We start from the raw sequence: 20,387 nt of genomic DNA on the forward strand, positions 1-20,387 counted from the left end.
GCATGATACTTCTGGTACAGAAAATGGGAGTTGTTTAAATAAAATTGATATGAAAGTCTTATAAGTATTCTAACTATGACAGATGGGAAAGCTGAGAACTGACTTGCCTGAAGTGGGGAGGGAAATGTACATTTATTTTTAATACAACAGCTGTGACTGACCCATTGTTTTCTGATTTCCCCCCTGCCTCTGACACTGCAGACATTTACATTCAGTAGAGCTCAACTGCCCCTTGATGCCTGTTTCTTCAACTGATCTCATCTTACCAGGTCACATTGCAATGGCCTCTCTATTCCTTTCAAATGCTTCCCTTCCAATTCTACTGCTTACAAATGTGATCACAGTGGAATGCTTGATAAACAAGGAAGGTACAAAGGGATGCTCACTGCTCTTATGCACACTGAAATACTGGAACTGTCACTCTTGTACTTCACCTGCACTGATCGTCAGTACTTGCTCCCGTACAAAAAAATATTTGCATATTGCAGAATTTTGCATCATTTAATCTGATTTGATAAGGAGTAAGGCATATAAAAGGCTCACACATCTGCTGAACAAATGAAAATAATAACAATTTCCATATGCTTCTAATACAAGACTATCTTAACTTAAATCAAGCCAGATACAACTGGAAACAATGGTAATACAGAAGTAAAATTAGAGATACAATGCCAAAACATCTTCAAAATAGCATCAGGCTATAGCACTTATTTATTTTTTATTACTATTGGATCCATACACTGTTCTACTGAATGGAGAGGACCGCAAACAAACTGTAAACAAGAGACCTCTAATTTCATTTGGAAATACCACAGAAACCACTTGTACCTTGCAATGATTCATGACATCATCAGTATCCCTGGATGCAATTACATCCAAGAGATTTAGAGAGGCCCATTATTTTTTCTACATATACTTCGCAATATAGGAATCAAGTGGTAAGTGGTAGGTGAATTCACTCCAAAGTAATGAATTCAAAGGGAAGACAACAATAATCTTTTTGAGAGTTTTAGAAAAGCATTAACTCCTGACATCCTCTGTCTGGAAGAAAACTATTACTTCTGATTCTGGTGCTATCACCATCTTTTTTGTAAGTTAGATTACTGAACATTCATAATAAATTTCAAATATTTTTCCAGTCCCTCTGTCTTTTGTGAAGTGCAGGAAATCCTGGTGAATACGCACAGCTTGAAGTCCTAACAAACTGGTTTGTTAACAAGAGGCATAAGGTGATATCCCAGTAGCAAGCCCAGTCCCAGTGCAAACAAATATATTTGTGAGGCATTTTCTATAAAATCTCAATTCTAGAATTATGAAAATTTCCTCACAAGAAATTCAGCACTGAAAATTCACTGCTCAGAATCACTGAAAATTCACTGCTCAGAATGATTTTTAACCCACTGATGCATATAAATGAGACCTGTACAAGTTTAGCTACAGGACATCGGAATATTGACTTTATTTCCTTATTTTTAAGACTGGGGTGAACAGTGCTAATGTGAGTGATGCTGTGTGCTCAGCATCACAAACACATCATGTGGTGCAAGAACTGGCACCGTAGCAGACATGAATGACCTCCAGTAAAAGGAGCGTATAAAAAGTATATATAAACAGTATGGATGTGTAAAGTATGAAATTAGAAAATAAAAGTTAAATCCGTGATATTTTGAATTGTAATTATTTATTTCCTTGTCTTAAACAAGTGTATTAATCTTTATATGCTTTGCTCTACAAATCTGGGCCCACACTGCATCCTAGTACGTACACAGTCATGTTTAAGAAAGCACATGAATAATTATGACAGACATTGCCACTTAAACGTCTGAAACTTTGCATGCAACTACACCTCAGCAGAAGTCGTCATCCTGACTGCTCTGCATCTGAAAGAAGTTGTTAGTATTTATGCTGCAGACTCTCTGAAATTCTTCACCATCAGTTCACAGCAGCAGTCTTCTCCATTCTCAGAAAAAAAGGGGAAAAAATCCTGTAATATAAAAATTTGATTTCTCTGTAGATAACAGGAATGCAAAACAATGCTTTGTATTTTGAAAAGAGAGGAAGATTCCTTCATAAAACAAGTTAGAATTTGCACCACTAATTAACCAGAAATGTTTTTCACAAATATAAAAGCCACTTTAAGAAATTAGGAAATTCCTGTAAGAAATTCAAGTAGAAGCATGATTTTTTTTCTCCCAAATTCAAATCTAAAAGCTGATGAAACTAAATCCTGGCCATCAAAAATGTTAGTTTTTAGTACAGAACATACTTCTATATTAAGGACAACACTTAAGGATAGTTTTAAGTGACACCAGTGGAGATGATATACTTTCATGTTTTACTTAGCAAACAAGTATTTCAAGTGAAGACACTTTACAACAATGTAGAAACTTAGATGGTAAAATTAAAAGAAATAATTGTTGATTTAGCCATGTATCAAGATTCACCCAATGCTGCTTATCTTGAAATTACTTGGATTTTATAAAGTGGCTCGTGTCCCTCTCTAACTCCATTTCAAACACTGAAGGAGATGAGGGGTATGCAACAGAGTGCACAGGTCACAACCACACTCTGCATATAAATCTTTGGAAACTGATTTGGAAGGAGACCTTTGAAGTAGAAATGTAGCACCCACTTCTCTGAGCTGCATTCATTCCTTTAAGCCCTAGTAAGTTAAAACCAGATTCAATAAACTTGCCATCTGGCAAATATGCTGCAGGAGGAAGAGGTTCTAATCCTGGCCACAGTTCCTTGTGTCCTGAAAAAGAAAATTTAAAAAATCAATTTCCAAGGACTTGTGCAAGTTTCCTCTGGAAACCAGATGGAATTTTTATTGAATCTGCCATTTAAATAAAGAGGAATTGAGATGGTTACACTCAAAAGTGATGGTTAAAGTGCTTTTGCTTAGGAATTAAAAGCAGAGAAACATTTTACATTACAACACTGAAATATACCATGAGAAGCTTGTGCTCTGTAACATACATGAGTAACATGAGAGAGAGAGAATGCGTGACAGAGAGTTATTGAAATATTTTGGAATCTTTGTACTTTTTTTTAGAGGACGCTTCAGCTCTCCTCTATTCTACAATAAACTCAAAAAACACAGCAACCTCGGGTGGATAAGCAATATTACATGATAATAGCATATCAGTAACATACAGAAAAGAAAAGCGATCATGTTTAAGCGGATGTAATGCTACTGACTAATAGCTCCTACAGGAAATAGATACAGCAGTTTTCCAATTCAGAGAGAGAAAGCAGATAAAATGAGAGTGGAGAAATGAGATTATGAGATTATATATACTTTGAAGCCTTCATGATTGCCTTTTGAAATAGGGCAATTTTTCATGTGGCTTTTTTCAATCATGAATGATTAGGTAAATAATGCCTTTTTTGATACAAATTGATTTTTTTGTACAAAATTTGTTGTAAAAAACTTTACATGGTTTTAGTGCTTTTTATGCTTGTCACTGTAGTCTTGATTAGCATTGGTGGACTACTTATGATAAAAACTGTTAAAACTGTCTATAGCAACATTATACTCTTACCATCAACCATAATGATGAAAAACAATTTAACTTTTTAGTCACAAATGAAGTGGCCTGAAATTTTTTATTAGTACAGAGGAAGACTTCACTGTAAGTCATTCTCCCAAACAATGTTTGTAACCATGGTTCAGGGTACAATTACAGACTTCAGAAAACCTGTTTTGAAGCCAATTATCCCAGTCACAAGATTTGCTCTGGGAAAGGATGCACTTAGATAACTGGAAAACCATCTCAAGTCTGTGTGGATCACTTGCAGAGTCTCAAAGCATGTTGGAGATGATGAGAAGAGAGGGCAACCAGCATAGGGCAGGGCCACTGGTCAGGAGCATCGCGTCACCCTAGCCCACAAGACAAAATAGCCATCCACAACATCCTCTTCTGAAGAAAAATTGATGCAGGTTGTAGCAGCCAGCAAACTGCCAGTCAGTAAAACGCAGTAGCTAGCTTGCTCTTGAACCCAGGATTGAGAACCTAAGAGCTCCCCAGCATTTTGGAGGACAACACAACAATTTATTAAGAATAGAACAGCCCTCGTAATCAAAATCGTTAATCAAGAATTGACATGCATCTCCAAAAAAACGGGTATGCTTTTCGCCCTATATAGCCCTATAATTGTAACATACAGGATTTAATGATAACAGGTGAACATGGGGATCTGCTGTTAATAAACCTCTATTTGTTGCGCAGCATCAGATTTCAACAAGCAATTATCTGGCAAGGTTAGTTTTGTGTTCCTGAAATAATTATCTTTACTTTTGATGAGTAGCCATTATGTTCCATTACTAGTATTAATATACCCAGTGTTCGATTTATCAGAGAACAAGAGCAGCAATGCACTTGTAATATTTTAAATTAAAGGACTTGCCCACTTAATACCCTCCTAGCTGCTACAGAATTAATAAACAAACTCACCCTCATAAACCAAAAAGTCAGTAATTTAGAAAAAACGCCATCACTTAATGGAATGGTAGCATGAAACAGCATAGCTGGAAACAATGCTATGTGGATTGAACTCCCCGCAAGGTACTCAAGACAATATCCACCATTTAACACAAGTTGATCTATCCCATAAGAATAAAAATGTTTTTGCCAGCATTTAGATTAATGTTTCTTCAGTCAGAGATGGTTTAACAGAGAGAACAATCTCCACATTACACAGGGAATCACTCCAACCTTTCCTTGGGTTCAGTAGCAGGATTTTAAACAAAGCACTCCTCACTGCACTATGCATCATTACACTGGGACTCATTTACAAGGTAATCACAGAAGAAGAAGTATTTCCAATAGTCCTGGCTGCACATCACCAGAGATAACCACTCAGAGAACTAACATTCACCTGGGCAAAACATAACTATGGTTTAAATAAAGCACCCTGAAAAGCTAATTAAACATCTCTGAAAGGGGCCCGTCAACAAGGAACAGCTCTGAAGCTCAGCTCGTATCTGCAGTTCATGGCAGAGCACAAGCTGACAGTTTCCTTTTTTTAAGTCAAGGTGAGAGTCTGAGTGTCAGAGTTGGCAGGCCGGGGAAGAGCTTGCGCCATGCATCACCACTCACTCCTCACCTCTCTGAGCTCCTCGGCTGGCCACGTAGTCATGGCACAAGACAGTCTGTGCCAGATGGGGACACAGCACTGGGGGTGGAGGGACCCCAGGTCTGCTCTGCTTCCCATTATGTGCCTGCACGGCCAGATGCCAGGGTAGGCCAGCCTCCCTGGCCATCCCAGGTGTACAATCACTGCTCAGGGGAGACTGTCTTGCACAAACACAATTATTAAAAATTTCTGCTGGTTTTATACAGAGAAGCCCAGTCAAATTCTGTCATCAGCTCATTGAGTTTAAGCTGCAGCATTAGTGTCTAGGTGTAATTCCGAGTACATCTGAGAGTCACTAGAACAATGACAAATAGAAGAACGGGCATACACTTAATTAACTAGCAAGCCATTAATGCAGCTCAGCAGCATGATGTTATTTATTTTTAGGTGTGTTATTTTTAAGCTGATCATTACAGAAATTGTAACAGATGTGATAAGAACCAGAGAACATAAGAAACTGCACTAAAGTGAAAATGAAATTAATTACTTTTTTATAAAGCTGCTCATCTGGACCCTAGGTTAGAGTGGTTGGGTAAGATCACCATAGAGCTTTATACAAGAATTTTCTGAAAGTATGCTCAAACTTTATGGAGCTGGGTAATTGCCAAGTTTCACTTGCTGTGTACATTTAAATGCAGCACAATTATTAGAGAATGATAGAATGAATTTCAATACCAGCAGAATCAGTGAAATAATGTGTTTTACAGAATATAATACTTCCAGAGGGAACAGGTCCTTACATAGTGATGGTAAACAGAAACAATACTACTAGAATATGTTCCAGACCTGTTAAATTGGTCTGCTTTAAGTTAATCACCTCTCCTTTGATTTTCCTCACCAGATTCCCATGCTCATATTGAAAACAACCCTGAATTTTAGACTGAAAACATAGAAATTAAGTAGATACAAATATTAGATAAAAAAGCTGTCAACCACCCGTATTAGCCTGCTACTATGGAAAATGAGAATGCATTCCACAAAACATTAATAAGGTAGACCTGGTAAAGCTGAAAGATGGCTCAGACAAAAAGAAAGTTTGCTTCCTGTATCAGGCATTTTGAGCGTAATATTTTAAAGTGTCAAGATCAAAGACAGACCCTAAATTTGTCAAAAAGAAAATACTTCAATTGGATTTATGAGAACAGTCAAGATTTTCATTTTTGTCTCAATTTAAAATGGAAAATCTGTGCAGCACAGTATCTACCAGAAAATGGGACAATGCTTCTACTAAAGCTCTCCTTATTAGTTCACTGATGCCCCGTTCAGATCAAGGTCAAGCCTGCACCTACACTTTACTTTCAGAGCCTGTACTTCTAGGTAAATTTTAGAAACTCAATTTTGAACTTCTGTAAGTGCAAAAAAGGCTAGAAGCTTCCTTTCTCTTGCTTTCTTATGCTTTGTTGTTTGGATTTTGGGGTTTTTTTTACTTCAGCAAGAAGGCAAGTTTTTGATGCTTCATTGTTCTAAATACCAGTGTTACTAAAACTTAAACCATCCCTCACAGAAATTAACGTGCACAGAAAACTTCTGCAAGAGATTGCAGGGGTTTTTGAAAATTCTTCAGATCCTGATTCTGTCATTCCTCCTTATTTGTGTGATTAAATACTCCTTTTTTAAAACTATATCTTAATCCCTTGAGAATAGCTGGATATAATTTTGCTCTGTAGGAGTACAGTGCTGAAATGTAAGACAAGGAAACTGACTGACTATTTGTATTGCAGCACAAATTACATTAATAAATATTTAATAGAATTTGTTTACATCTGTGTCAAATTTAGGGTGCTTACAAGGCAGCATAAAAAAATTAAGATGACATACAAAACAGCTATACAAAAAAGATGTGGACAGGCTGGAGAGCATCCAGAGGAGGGTCATAAAGATGATCAAAGGCCTGGGAAGCTTGATGTATGAGGAAAGGCTGAGAGAACTGGGTTTGTTCAGTCTTGAGAAAAGAAGGCTTAGGAGAGACGTTATCACCATGTTCCAGTGTTTAAAGGGTGGCTACAAAGAAGATGGAGACTCCCTTTTTACAAGAAGTCACATGGAAAAGACAAGGGGCAATTGGTACAAGTTACTCCTGAGGAGATTCCGCTTGGACCCAAGAAGAAATTTTTTCACAATGTGAACAATTAGTCACTGGAATAATCTCCCCATGGAAGTGGTGGATTCCCCAACATTGGACCCTTTTAAGATTCAGCTGGACAGGGTAGTGGGCCATCTTGTCTAGACCATGCTTTTGCCAAGAAAGATTTGACCAAATGATACTTGAGGTCCCTTCCAACCTGCTATTCTATGATTCTATGACATACTTCATTTTTATACCACTCTAATTCAGCTCCGTACAGACTCAATTTATCACGTTCCATACTTCTGTATTTCCAAGGACCTCTCTGTATTTTGCTTGGATAACTAATCCTGAGTTTACAAGCATCAGAGAAATGCTCTCACAAAGTGAGCCCATGCTAAAAGCCATAAAGCTTAAGGGTTTTTGTTTGGGCTTGCTTAAAGTAAAATGACAGGTAAAAATCTTCACTTGAAACATGTGAAGGTAGAGCATGTGTGTACATGTACATAGTTATGTATGTATCAAGATTAAAATAAGATCCTAAAAAAATATTAGTTGGATTAAGAATTTGCAAAAATATACATGCATATGCACACAGAGCTGTATTTTCAACCGTTTATTTTCTTTAGCTAAAACAACCATCAGGGCTACCTGGAGGTGACTCGGTCTATTTATACAGAAGCAAAAGGAAACAGTTACACTACAATGTCCGTGTAAGAGGCTTTCCATACATTTCAGCTCAACAGTGATCTGCAGGATCATAAAGCCCATGGTTGCAAACATAAAAGAAATATTAATCCACAATGTCAAGAAATTATTTCTTGTATTACCTGATCCTGAAGTAGCATCTGTATGTGTCTAACAAGTAAACAAAGAATAAAAGAAACAGGATTAATGATAGGTTCAAATTGTGCCCCCATGCACAAACTATATATCCTTTTCCAACTTTAATATAGAAGGTTAATTGGGAATATTCTAAACAATGTTTTTTCATTTTTGCATGAGATAATACAAGTCATGTTTTTGTAACTAAATAGCACCTTATTCAGTGTGAATCTGTCTAAAGAGGAACGCTAAGCATAAGAGAAATTACTTTTAAAAAACAGTAGTTCAATCTTTGGAGGTAGACAGAGGTTTCAGCAGTTTCAGCATCAGAAACCAGGAAGCATCTCTACTGTGACTGCTGTTAAGTACTTCCCTATCACTGGAAACATCTCGTACAATCCTATGTACCCTTTTTTTGTTAAATGTAAATTGGAATAATAATGGTTCATAACGTGCATTCTCTCAACATATTCGTCCCCAGCAGGAACTGGATAGGTGTAGGGGTTAACCTAGCACTGCTCAAGACATACAAATAAGAGATACAAGCAATCAAAGATTCATTTCATATTTTAAATGGTCCTCTCTTTTCTGCATTATGTTGGTTTGTAGAAAGGGGATGAGATTATCAAGAAGAAAGGCAAAACTGAGAGTATTTTAATACCACCTTTATAAAGCTCCCTGCTCTGTTACCACTGGGTCACCCTTATCTACCACTTCCCTTTAGCAATTTTCTTTTGTTTTCACCAGTTTCAATCAACCCTGACAACCCAACACATTTGGGGGTCATTCATGTTGCTCATATTTCTGGCAAGTGGAATTACTCTGCATTATATGACAAGAGATGCCAAAACAAGAAGGTGGACTCAAACTGCTGTTTTATTTCTAATTTTTAAAATAAAGACCTGTTTTTCTATTCACCCTCTGTGCACACTATGTGCCTTTTAGAATGTGTTTATGTATTACGTATATACAGAGATTGTGACAACGAGAAGCTAGAGAAGACCAGTGATGTATCACTGTTCTGTGCTAAAACTGACACACCAGTTGTAAATCTCAAACCCATAAAATCCTCAATTAATAATGTAGCGACATGCAAGTGCCCTAAACTCTTGTTATGCTTTAATTAGCTTTCACATATATTTACTTCACCAGTGCTGAGCAAGGTACACATTATAGCAGTGATCTGGAGAACAAGGTACTGACAACTAAATATATTTTTTTCACAAAAAATAAATCACAAGATACTCTTATCTGCAAAAATTGTTCAGCATATTTGATAAGATGGAAAGATCCTTAAAGGTAAAGACAAATAAGCTTAAATTCATTTTCTTAGTCAAAAAACCATCAGTATCACAATGCATTTCCTAAATTAAGATACAGATTTAGATCACTGTCCTGCTTCCTTAATAGAGTACTAAATTTTCATTATACCAAGTCATGAAAATGAATGAAAAACAATTAACTGTTGATATATGACAAAGATTTGTACATGCACAAACTCCTGCATTCCATTACTACTATAGCTCAAGTTTCCCCATTTCCTTTCCTCCAGCTGCACTTGATTCTGCATCATCAAAATGAACATGAGTCTTCCTGCCAATTATAAATAGACAGAGTCAGACATCAGGGATCACTTTCTGACAGCTCAGTGCAATTCTGATGCTAATGACCACAAACACCTCCATCTCTTATGCGTAAGCCACCTTCACAGGGCAAATACACTCCAGTGAAATATGTACCAATATTTCTCACAAATAGTGTTCTCCCTCTCACTGTCACTGGATTGCAACAATTAACAAAATGGTAACTCTTGATCAAATGGTGACAGTATCGGTTTGGGATAATTGCACAATGTCTAATTCTTCTTGATCAATAACAGTGGCCCCTCTACACGAGTCATGGGGTCTGTTTTTCAGAGAAAAGGTGCACATGGCACCTCCTCGTTTTCTAGGGAATGGATGACTTTATAGCACCTTGATTGATTTTTACTTTGGATTCTCTACTGTTGCATTGGAAAAACCTATTTTCTATTAGTGCAGATGTGTAAAAATTAGCCTGCTAGACCTTATGTAGTGACATAGGAAATAGCTCACCCTGAATTGTGTTTTATCTGTATCTAATATCTCTACCTTCCCTCATTTTCTCCAATTCCTGCAGTTCATGAAAGAAAGAGACAGCATTATCATTACTGCCTTACAGTAGGAGGCAATCATTGAAAACTTTTGCTGCTTGGTGGTTGAAAATCTGCCAGAAAAATGGTAATGACATGAACGTCCACCTCTCACAGGAAAGTGCTCTGTTATTAAGAGCTGCTATTCTCTTTCCAAACACTCAAGGGAGCTATGAGCCTGCAATTCAGTTTTTCAGTCCAGGAAGTGAAATCTCAGTGTAATGGTGATCTTATTTATTTATTTATTTAAAGTTTTGTCATGAATTAACAGAGTATTTTGGTTTAGATTATTATATTTTAGGTGATCTATGATATGAAATGCAGAAGATAAGGTCTTGTCATTTTGTAATTTTTTAATTTTTAATTTATATTATCTCCTTCTAAGAAATATACATGTATGCTTCAAACAAAAATATATGAGAAGACCTAAAATACTGTTATGACATATATGCATTTGAACCTCTAATTCCTTAAGACACCCTGGCAGAGAATACATTTTCTTAAGTGCTCTTACAATAGAGACCTGCTTTTAAAACAGTTTCATAAAAATATATATTATACCTGCCATCACTTAAAAAAAAAAAAAAAAGGACAGGGAAACCCCCCTCTCCCAGCTGTGAACATCACTGTTTTATTAAACAGGATAATTTTTCCTTTGGGGACTTTTAGTCATTACTGCACAGTAGCTAGTCATTATGCTGTTGTCTTAAAGCATAAATGTTGGCAGCAGAAGGGCAGAAATTGTATTGACAAGGCTTGGAAATGGGCTGACATAACACTAATGATATGCGTTTGACACCAATGGCTCTTCTAGACAGCTCTTCTCGACTAGCTTTAAGACAGATATGAACTACATTGTATTCCTGACAAGTTATAGAAATGAACTAGAAAAGTCTAAAAGAAACAGTAATAAAAGCAGCAGTAAAACTGGCAATAGCAGGGGCCTTTACAGGAGTTTACAAAAGCTTTATTTTCCTTTAAGTGAACTTCTGGGTTCTAGCCCAGTCCCTTGCTACAGGGCATGACAATCACAGACTGCCAAACAATCACAGATACAAAACAATCCTCCTCTGATTATTAAAAACTGAATTTACTTAATGTATTTCATAGGTATTTCAATGCTTTTTTTACTTTAGAAAGGTTTTTACTATAAAGTTAAATTTTTGCTCTGTGTTTATACCCTTATCCTCCAGTGCCAATAGAAGTGAAGGCAATTCCTTTATATCTCTCATACAGTCACTTTTGATAAAGATTTCTCAGAAAGCAGCAGCATTTCTCTTGCATAACTTCTGATCGTTTACTGTCTTTAATTATAAGTGATTTCTACTACATCGAGGTCTGTACTGAGTCCTGGGTTGCACTGATTCACACAGATAGTCCTTGATGCTGACATTTATTCTGAACTGTAAGACTACCAGAGCAGTCATTCTGATGTATAAAAAAAGTGTAAGTGACAGTCCCAGAGTCAAAGGAAGTACTGCTGTTGTTCAGCGACTAGCCCCTGGGCAACCCAACCCAAAAAGAATATTGAAGCACAAAGTTTATCTATTTACATTTTTCTGAGGTGGTGAAATTGATGTTTTCTGCTCTGTTTATGAGCTGAAAACACCTCCAGTGGCATCTCCAGTTACAAAGAAGTAATCAGGTCTTGTTCCAGCACAGTATCCCCATGCACATTTTACCAAGGCATTTTGATTTTTCAACTCTTCAAAGGTGCTTGCTGCACCATTTCATCAAGAGCTCATGTTTTAAATTTAAGTGTCAGCAAAAATCCTCATTTCCTCTGCCTCCCCTCTTTCCTTATCGAAGCAGTAGTATTCACAGGCCAAAAGACATAATACGTAATGAAAATAGAAGTTCAGATTTCAACTGAATACCACAGAAATGTAAATTCAAAATTGCAGGTTTAGTTTCTCTGTTCAGAAACTCTGACCTGTGCCTTAAAAAAAAAAGCACCACCACAGACACATTGGCATCAACAAACCAAGTAGGGTTTTATGTAGTGGCTAAGACTCAAGTGCATTGACTTTTCCATGAATGCTTGTTCATGAAATAGAGTTTCCCTGGATCAGAAATAAATAGCTGCTTGGCTTGATGCTTTTTGTTGTAAAAACTTAACAGAGCTTAAACTTAGGGCATACACTTATTTCTTCCTATTTTATAATTAACTATAAACTGCTACATTTCATGCCAAAAAGAGACCACAACATACAAACCTTTATAACTTTCAGATTTCTTTCTATGCTACAGCTATCAATAAAATGCTTGCAGTGTACTCTCCCTTTCATAAATCTGCTCTGCTGACAGATTCAGGACTCAAGACTGAAGCTAAACTTTCCTAGAATTTGTGAAGTCAGTGTGACAGAAAGAAAAGGAAAAAAACAACCTGCTGGACTAAACTCCTGGGATTCTTATGCTACATGGAATTTAAAAATGCTGGAATGGGAACTTTCAGATCAGAGGTCCAATTTGCAGCTGCAATTAAAAAGAATTGGAGAAAAGGAAGAACAAAATACACCATGATTTTTGTAACATAATGAAATATCCATAACAAAATGTTATCTGTATTTCTTTTTATTCAAAGCTTGAGCAGAACACCAGAGATGATTCTTCTGGAAAAAAAAAGTAACCAAAAGCATTGTTTGGTAACCCAGGTCTCACTGAAAATAAGAAACTCAGTTTCAGTTTTAAAGTGGATCCACACTGATTCTAAACACTGCCTCTACATGTATGATGCAAAATTCATACAACAGTCAACTAAGCCAGGTACCTAGGAACGTTCTTGAATAATATTCTCCTAGTTTCAGGCTGCAGAATAAAAGGTCCAGTGTATAAGTCAATCTTCATGTCTCAGAGGTTCACTGATGAACCCTTATGCTATTTCCCAGAGCATTAACCAACCACAGGTGTTTTATATGTATTTGGTGTGCATTTCTTTTGCTGATGTGCTAATATTTTTCTGAGTGAAGGACAGCAAAATGTGCTGGACAACTGCTCACTTTTCTAATGAGACTTCACTGTGAAGAAGGTGATGGCAGAGTTGTTTAAAAGAATTTTGTGGCTTTCCTGTTGCTCTGCTCTGGAATGAACATTGACAAGTTCTGCTGGCACTAGCTGGGAGTTCCCACACACCGGCTGGCAAAGATGAAAGCAGTTAGAAGGAAAATAACTAAGTAAGTGTCAGTCTCTTGCATATTCCTCCACTTTTAAAGCAATTACCAATTTAAAAAACATTGATTTCAAGGCAGAGGTAAGATTCTGGCTTTAGGCTTGCATGAATTGGTCCGAAGGCACTGCTGTTTGCAATGACTATTCCCTAGTTTTTATACATTATGACAAAAGGTCTGACCTCCCATATTTTTCCATACAGCGGAGAAGACTTTGCTCAGCTAGCTAACCCAATGAACTTGTGCATTTTGAATACAGTGTAGAATTAAAAACCCCTTGGTTCCTGGTACAGAGGAACTGCCCAGTGAAGCCTGGCACCCTCCCACCACTCTGCCCATTCCTCTGGAAGTACCCTGCATAGGTCTGTCTCCAAGTACTTCAGCATACCAGTTCCATTTAATGCTGCAAATACACTAGTCCACTGAGACATGAGACAATTGTGGGAAGCAATTTAGATGAAAGTATCTGATCTGCTGCAAAGTTGTCCTCCTCACTAACATTTTTACAACATCACTCACACAACATTTTTATACTATATAAAATATAAAAATAAAATGTCAAGAGCACTCAAAGCACTCAGCCTGTAGCCCCATTTCCTGTGATGCAAACACAATATCTCCCCCTTACTGACTGTGTGACTGACTTACTGACTTCCACATGCGCTTATATACTTACATATAAAACTGAGTGCTTCAGAAAGATGGAAAACAACTAATAGGCATCAGATGCTTAGTTACATGTATTATAGTTAGTGTTGAACTCAGGATGGAAATTTGGGTAGCAATATATAAGGGTAAGATTCATAGGAGTAGACCTATTATTTGCCAACATTTTTGACTAATTTTCAAGCTCACCATCTGCCTGGTCTCGCTGGAAGAGCAGAATCTTGAAAACCACAGGCTGGCAACTATGTCTCCATTAAAGGATGCACAGTGGGCTCAAAAGTTTCCTTAAATGCTTCAAGTTTTAAGGATCAGGTGTTTTTCATCAACAGTCTTGGCTCTTAGATTGGAAATAGTTTGAGGAGAGCTGAGTGGGAGGTAGAAGCTAACTGGCTGGGAGATATCACAGATGGAACTACTGTGCCAAGCCTGTCCAAACTTCACGAAGGAGAGCCTGGACATACAGCACTTCGGCTCTCCTCCTCTGAGACCACAGGTTCAATGCACATGTGAGTTCATGCTACTGTGCAAATAATGCTGAGCCTGTACCAGACTACAGATTCAGATCAACTGACAGCGCAGGCACACCTAATGAAAATTTCGATTTTTAATACAATCACTGGCCTCATCCAAACTTGCTGAGGTCAAGAACCCTATATACTTCACCAGGTTTGAGACTACAGGCAACACTTTGTACATACTTGCAGACAGGATGACAAAGTTTAGCGTATCCGCAATGACATAAATGTGTGATAGTATGGGTTACACCTAAGGAGTGAAAGATGCATGCCTGGGGACTGCTGCATAAAAATGTTCATTCAAAAAGAATGAGAAAATTCTGTGTTTCAAGAACTTGTGCTAAGGAAAACATACGTAAAAGTCTCAGCTCCCACTCCCTGGGTAACGATATATGTTGTTTTAAACCTTTTTGTCTAGAATTTAGGTTCAAAATGGTATTTGGACTATTTGCAATATTCTAAGAGTTTGATATGTCTAATGTGTTTCTCTGTAGCTGTAATTCAGTAATAGTTTGGTTTTCAAGTTGGACAATATTCCCTTTTAAACCAAAATTAATATAGCACATTGATTGTAATTCCTCAATGATCCCCATCCATCTGAATGAGCGTTACTTTACCAAAAAACCCAGTGGAGTCAGTCAGTCTACATATCATCAAACCCACTACTTTTTATTGGACGCCATAAGGCCTTTGTGGATCTACTCAACTCAAAGCTCTTTGGCTGACCCAGTTTTGCTAAAATACCACTTTTTACAAAGATCACATTGCTCTGACTCTCAAAATGGGAATGCCTAGCTGCATATATTTCATTTTGTGTTGTACTTTATACATTTGATTGGTGAACCTCAGAAAGTATCTTGCACGTTGCTGCAGTGATGATCAGCGATGTAATTTTAAAATTAGATTTATTCATTATGGGTTTAATTCACTTTTCTCTGAATAAAAGCAGAGTAAATCAACTTATACAACTGTATGAGCAAAATATAACTCTCTTCTGGAGCAAGAGACAGAGAGTAGACTTATACAGCAGACCTCCATGGTCATAAGGCTGAGGTCCAGAATAGAACGGGCAATCTCCGTGGCAATATGGCTTGGATCCAGAGCAAAGTGGCTTGCTCACCTGCAGACTGTACTTCTGTTTTCTCAGCATTATCCTATTCCTGGTAGGTTGGTTCATTTTTGAGACACCCTGTCTATCTCTCAAGCATATCCAGATACCAGTATCTTTTCCACTTCTAAAGGAAAATTGAGAAGGCACAAACAGATGGCACTTGTTCAGAAACCATTGTCTTGTGCTATAGACTTATTAAAAAGAGCATATCACAGAATCACTAAATGCTTGAGGTTGGCAGGCACCTCTGGAGATGCCCCTACTCAAGCAAGGCCACCTAGAGCCACTTGCCACTTACTTGAGACAACCTCTTTTACGCTGAGCCCAAAAGACATTTTGATCACACAGACATTTACAGTCCCAATATTATTTTCTAGATTTTATCTCTGATTCAAGAAAATAAAGTTATACACAAATGAAAGATGACCTTGCTAAAAATGTTTCATTTTACAAAATGAGAGCCATCTGCCAAAGATGTAACATCATGCTAAAAGATTAAAAGTGGCAAATTTTGAATGCAAGCTGTGGATTTAATATTTATAAAAGCAAGCATATATAAATAAAATCCACACTTAAATATATTATATAATTATTATATTATATTATTATATATTATATATAAATATTATATATTAATACAAAGTACACTGCATAGATCTTAATTATAATCAGAAAAAAAAAATTAATTGCTTCTTTAAACTGTAATTATGTTTCTTCTGGAGCAATTTGGATTAAATGTGTCTCTTCTTAAGTATGCAGAATACCCTGTTTTCTAAAACAATTAATTTACCCTGGAAAGCTCATACGTGAAGCTGCTAGCTAACATTCAGCATATCATCATTAGAGAGTCCAATGGTTAAAATACAGAAACAAAGCAAGGACAATATTAATACTGCTCATATTTCTATTCTGATTTAAACAATTTACAGCTCAACACAATTTTTATATTGGTTACCCACAGACTAGACAATGTACTAGTACATGCTCATTCATAAGCATGAATACACATCTGGGAAAATCAAACGAAAGTAGTAATACAGATACACACAAACAGACTTTGAACCCTAATCAAGAACTGCTTAGCATAAGTGCTCATAGAGTATTCAGTGTGTACAAATTTATATCTGAATACATGACTAAATCCAGTTGATCTTATAAAATTGTTATTAGTTTTTCTAATGTTAACTTTATAGAACCTTTATTTTTCCTATGGTTTCACACCCCTCCTAACCTCCTGCACAGATTTATTTCCCAAGTTTTCTTTCATTTGTCACAAGATTGACACATTCAGCACTCCAGAGCTCAAGTAAACAGAAAGCCTTCTATTTCCATCTGAAATGGGCTTCTAGTTATCGACAGATAAAAGTGAGTGAAACTGGACTGTTTCTGAAAATAATGTACCACAATGAAGTTTCCAGTCCTGGAAACACGGTTCATGTGGCTAAATATAAGCACATGAGTGCTTCCCCTGAAGCGAAGGAAGTTACTCATATGCTCTGTGTTGAGCTTGTGCCTCAAGGCTCTGGGACATTTGTGCCACAGACCTTTGCCATTATTGGCAATGCCAGCAAAAGCACTTCTCACCCACATTTCATCTTTTCCGCTCCTGTACCACCACCTCAGCTGTGCCAACGCACTGCAGAACTGTGCATGACTAAAGCAGCAAGCTGGGTTTAAATCAACTCTGCCCAGAACAGTTGTATGGACAACCCAGATCTGTGGTGCCTAGTCCTGTACAAAGGTACTCCAGTGCAAGTGAGAAGAGTTACTCATCCTTTCTCTTCTCCCTTTCTCTCTGACAGAGATTGCCAGACAAAGCTAGGAATACTTAACTGTTCTTTAAAAGCTGCTGTTTACAAGTCAGTCTATTCCAATAAGCCAGAATATCCTGCGTTGAAGATAATTGTGGTTCAAGGGTTTTTCCAGAAGTTTTTCACTTGTCCTCAAGTTCACTTGCCCTCCCATGTTCCCTGGGAGAGGAAGGGCCAGCAGCCAGCAGCTGGGGGAAGCAGGAGGAGCACTACAAGGCACTGTCAGTTGCGAGCTAAAGCTTTATGATTTCACTAGATGAAGCTCTCCGGGTAGTAATTCACCGAGGCTGCAACCAAGTGACTCCAGTTCATTGGCACAACTGACAGGATTGATGAGATAGCGGCACAGAGTTATTTGTTTGGGAGATACATGTGACTTGTCCATCTGCGTGAAAAACGTATGCTAAGGTCTTTTAATGAGGACTACATGCAATGTCTGATAAGAGAACAGATTGCTGTATTATCTCTTCCATGATAATCCAGACAGATTGTCAAGCACAGACTGGCTCAACTGCATGTATTTTTATTTTTATTTTTTGCAATTCCTCTGAAAACTGACAAAAGAAACACAGCAAAAAGCCCAATGAAAGAGTTGATGGCCCTTGTATTTTGACATTACTTTACTCTGCCTTTAGGATGATGAACTTTCTCACACATTTGAATGATGAAACTAGCTTAACTGATTAATCACTTTGCCTCCTAGCAGTTCCTTCCTGCTTATATCCAAGGAAACAGTCAATTAGGACTATAATTAATTCTTCCTCTCATGATGGGGTAAATTTGGAAGGTTGTGACCACATGAATGCAGGCAGTGCAGCTGGTTAATCTGCAACCCTGAGCCCCATGCTCCTAATGAACTAACTACAGCTCTTGTACTTCAAACAACAGACAAAACACCAAAATTCTCTAAAGTCTGTTTGGATACCTACAAAATAGTACATGGAGGAAATGCAATATTTAATCACACAGTTGCACTAAAAACTATGAATGTGCTTTTATGTCAAAGATGTATTAATGGATAACAGAAACCATCAGAAACTACAAGACAAAACAAGATACTGGAAACTAGTGAACTAGTAAAACAAGATACTAGAAACTAGTAAAGATTAATAACATCTAACAACTGGGTGTGCACAGCTAGAGAAATAGGAGTAAAGTTTTTAGCACAAAAATAACAATGGGAAACTTATCTGGATATAATGCAGATTCTCCATCATGACTTTTTTAACATCTAAACTAGCTGTTCTTCTAAACAAACTCAACCATGACAGTAGACCTTGAAAAGCTGAAGTTCATTCAGGGAAACTGTAACCACAGGCTGTTCAAAGGTCGGGTTACACAGCTACTGCACACCTTTCTCACCTTAGAGTAGAAACATTTAGCAAACATCCAAGGAGGAATACAGAGGATATTTTAGTAGGCTGACTGCCCTCTTAAAATTTCCAATGATTTATCTACATTATAGCCCAATAACATTGACTCCACAAAATACAGAGACCTCCTCCTCCAAGGTATTGTTATGTTATTTTTGTAAAGTAGTCTTTGAAAACATGTTCTAAGCATCTAAAAATTATTCTGGCTGGTCAGATCATGTGCAATTTATAATGCTTCAAATGATTTAATGTATTTTTATATTGATCGTAATTTGCTACATAAGTGTGGTAAAAGCAAGAGACAGAGGCAGATTAGCAAACTAGTGGGAATAAACTTCTGAAATTACAAGCGAGCTAAGAAAGATGCCTTAATTAAAAATTTTTGGAATGAGTGAAGAGGTGATACCAAGTTCCATGTATACAAATTTGCTCTCAGAGTTACAGATCTGGATCAGACTTCAGACTGAAAGGTTTGGTTTCTTGCCCAGATCAGCTGCAGAGAAATTTCATGAATTACCACAATTCAAGAGAGAAACATGAATCTTAACCCCTGTTTTGCTTCAGCCTTAAAAGGCTGAATTAACATACAGTTTAATTCGGGTCTGTACTTCACTCCTCGGAACATTCCAAATGGAAATAACATTATTAACTTAATCCAACTCAGTATTACCTCCAGACACTCAGCAAAAGGAAAAATTGCTAATAAACGTGCTAAGTAACGTAGTGGTTCCCTATTGTTCATCATTATTTATATGGAAACAGCATGGGTACTTAAAATATGATAATAGTGGTTTGGTAATTTGATCACAGATTCCAGATGATTTCCAATGTTTAAGGCATTAACCACAATAAAGTTTGATTTATTGTTACATTTTCTCTATGTATTCTCCCATGAATGGAATAAAAATGTGTCACAAAGGAGCAGCTAAGTAAGACAACAATAACCTTTTATTATACTACATGTGTATAAACACATGCACCCAGAAAAGCACTGGATGTACTTTTAATTAAGTACAAAATATTTATTTTCAATCAAATAATATTTTAAATAACCACTCTGAAAAAAATCAAGTTAACCTTATGCCTTTTTTTTTTTTTTTTTTTTTTTTTTCAAATAAGCAAACAGATGTCCCAATGAAATTTGCCATTATTCTTTCCAGGAGGAGAGCAGCCATGATTTTTCCAATAACTTTAACAGAATTCATTCCAATTTTGTTTTCCTGGACAACGTACTAGGAAAAAATGGGAAATTGCTTTCCTCAACACTTCTTATGAGGAAAATACTATTAAATCAATCTTAATTGATACTACAACACCAGATTGAGCAGGCAAGCACCGTATTCTGCATGACCACAAATACAAATCGTCAATTAGAATGCCTAAATAGAAAAGTGTCTCTGTGTCTAACCAGTATATACTACTTCAGTATAACTGTTTCCCAAATTTTCTGTCAGTATTTTCCTATACATTCTTAAAAACACAGGAAGCATACTGCTGAACTCTTCCCCTTTTTTAGGTTTTGATCGTTTGTAATGACTACAACTT

At 36.9% G+C, this 20,387-nt stretch overlaps 1 protein-coding gene across 1 annotated transcript in view; it reads right to left on the reverse strand.

Annotated features, from left to right (window-relative positions):
• RET (ret proto-oncogene) overlaps window positions 1–20,387 on the reverse strand; it is an 87,368-nt gene that overhangs the window by 42,063 nt on the left and 24,918 nt on the right. The gene's annotated exons all lie outside the window — the stretch shown is intronic.

This window comes from Strix aluco, chromosome 7 (genome assembly GCF_031877795.1).
Source record: "Strix aluco isolate bStrAlu1 chromosome 7, bStrAlu1.hap1, whole genome shotgun sequence".
Taxonomy (NCBI): Eukaryota; Metazoa; Chordata; class Aves; order Strigiformes; family Strigidae; genus Strix; species Strix aluco.